General features: G+C 40.4%; 1 protein-coding gene across 1 annotated transcript in view; it reads left to right on the forward strand.

Annotated features, from left to right (window-relative positions):
• LOC123505414 (N-acetylneuraminate lyase-like) overlaps positions 1–2,500 on the forward strand; it is a 36,424-nt gene that overhangs the window by 8,475 nt on the left and 25,449 nt on the right. The gene's annotated exons all lie outside the window — the stretch shown is intronic.

Raw genomic sequence — 2,500 nt, forward strand, 5'->3', positions numbered from 1 at the left:
AAGGATAATATGAGGAGAATAACTAATGCTGTAGGGAGGGGAAGAGGAGGAGGAGTTAGGAAAAGGAAAAAAAAGGAAATATTGAAGGAAAAAAAGACATCAGCGTGTGTATGTGCGTTAAGATCTTGGTGGTGGAGTGGTGGGTAAGCGTGAAAGCGTGTGTGTGTGTAATTGTGGATGTGTGTATGTCAGTGATGGTGAGGTTAACCGCTTCAGTACCATGACGCATATTCATATTCATTCTGCTTACTATTTGGTGACTTTACACAGCTTCAGATACTTATGTGGAGGATTAGAATAGTGAAGACTGTGGCTATTAATCTTCTGACCACCATAAAGCCTTCCTAATGTCAATAAACTGATCGAATCGTACACAGATCAGAAAGTAAAAATGTGTCCTAGTACTGAAGGGATTAAGTGAGGTATTGGTTGGTGTAGGTAAGTTTTAAGGGTGTGTGAGTGAGTGTGAGTGAGGAAAAAAGGATTGCGGATTAGTTTAGTTGAGTGTAGGTGGTCAGGGTGGATATCCATAAGGGAAGATGGGTGTGGATTTGTTTAATTCAATATAGAGACATGCAGGTAGAAGTTGGTGGGTATTATTATAAATGTAGTAAAGATAAGTGACAATATTGATGTTTAGAATGGATTTTAGTGAATGGAAGTAGAGTTGAGGCGATAGAGGAATTAAAACACGAATGCATGGATTTGATAGATGAATAACATGGTGTAATATTGTAGATATATACGCCTCTCGTCTTTTCCATCCTCTTATTATTCATCTTCCAATCCCGCCCTCCTTTCCTTCCTTACTTCCTTTTCTCTCCATGAATACACGGCCTTCAGAATATACGCGGTCTGCCTCTTATATTTTCTCTGTGCAGGAAAAGGAAGCGAGGACCATCAGTGAATGTTCCCTTTGAGGCAGAATGTCCATATAAACCAGAGGGAGAGAGGAAATTACTTCGATTGCTCTTATGACAGTTAACATTCAATACTGTAAGGATGCTGTAAGGAAGACGAGGAAAAAGAGGTAGAGGTTTATGACGAGAAGGAAGAGTGGGAGGAAGGGAAAGTGAAGTACGGAAGCCAAAGAATAATGTAAAGAATGATCCCACGAGGAAAAGGACGGAGAGTAGAAGAAATATCATCAAGAAAACACGAAAAAAAAGAAGAAAGAGAAACACAAAGAAAGATGTTATGTTGGTTAAATTAGAACAGATATATGGAACTTTAAGAGCGAAGTTGTAAGGAATATGAATGATAAAGAAAATATGGAATAAGAAGAAAGGAAAGTGCAAAGAAGAACATTAGATATTAGAAAAATTAAAACAGAGAAATAGAGCGTAAATAGAAAATTACAGAATGTTAATAATGAAATGGAGAAGTAAAAATGAGGACGAAGAGGAAGAGGACGAAAAAGAAGAGAGAGAGAGAGAAAAAAAAAAAAAGGAGAGAATGAGGAGCACAAAGGAATACAATACCTACTAATTAAGAGTCATAATAAGCTCTCTTTTATACTTAATCAGAATTCCCTACTTAACTTCCCTGATCCTCTCATTTTTGCCTCTTACCTGCTGCAAAAAAAGAGGCTGCTGCTCGCCTCTTGTCATTAAGCTTCACCTGTCCAATTTTCAGGTAACGCACAGGTACAAAGGCTTCTGTCAGGGTTGAGGTGTGATGAGATTAATCATGTGCTACTTATCTGTCCGTGTGTGTGTGTGTGTGTGTGTGTGTGTGTGTGTGTGTGTGTGTGTGTGTGCAGAAGTGTGTGGGTGTGGATGTTGGTGGTGTAGAGAGAGAGAGAGAGAGAGAGAGAGAGAGAGAGAGAGAGAGAGAGAGAGAGACTTAACTACTTCTATTGTTCTCCTACTGACCTTCCCCTTTTTCCTTTCACATTCATCCCTTCATTCTCCCTCTCTTCTCTCTCTCTCTCTCTCTCTCTCTCTCTCTCTCTCTCTCTCTCTCTCTCTCTCTCTCTCTCTCTCTCTCTCTCTCTCTGGTTCTCGCTCTTACCCGTGTCTCACTTCTCACTCTTTGCTCTCACCATTCACCCATTTAACTCATTTCTTCTTATACTCTCCACCTTCAATTTCAATACTCTTAGTCATTCCTTTAACTTTCCCCTTTCCTTGCTACTTTCCTTTACTACACACTCCAGACTAACAAGTACACTGGCAGATTACAGGACTGCTTCTCCAAACTGTTGATGTTGGTGGCTGCATTCATTCACTCCTTCTCCTTTATCCTGCACTCAAGAGAACCAAACACACGGTTCTTTGCTCCATTACTTCACATGTGCTTGCTGCTTAGAGCTTGTGTCGGTGACCTTCTGATTTTCTTGGTCTCCTTCTAATTATGTTGGTCACTTGTTTGGAGACGGGAAAGCAGGCCAAGGGTAACAAAATATGAAAAAAAGGCCCACCTACTTGCCAGTCCCCTGCAGGTCCGAAAGAGTTAGCCGAAAGAAAGGGACAAATGTCTTGACACCTCCCTCTTAAAT

This window comes from Portunus trituberculatus, chromosome 18 (genome assembly GCF_017591435.1).
Source record: "Portunus trituberculatus isolate SZX2019 chromosome 18, ASM1759143v1, whole genome shotgun sequence".
Classification (NCBI taxonomy): domain Eukaryota; kingdom Metazoa; phylum Arthropoda; class Malacostraca; order Decapoda; family Portunidae; genus Portunus; species Portunus trituberculatus.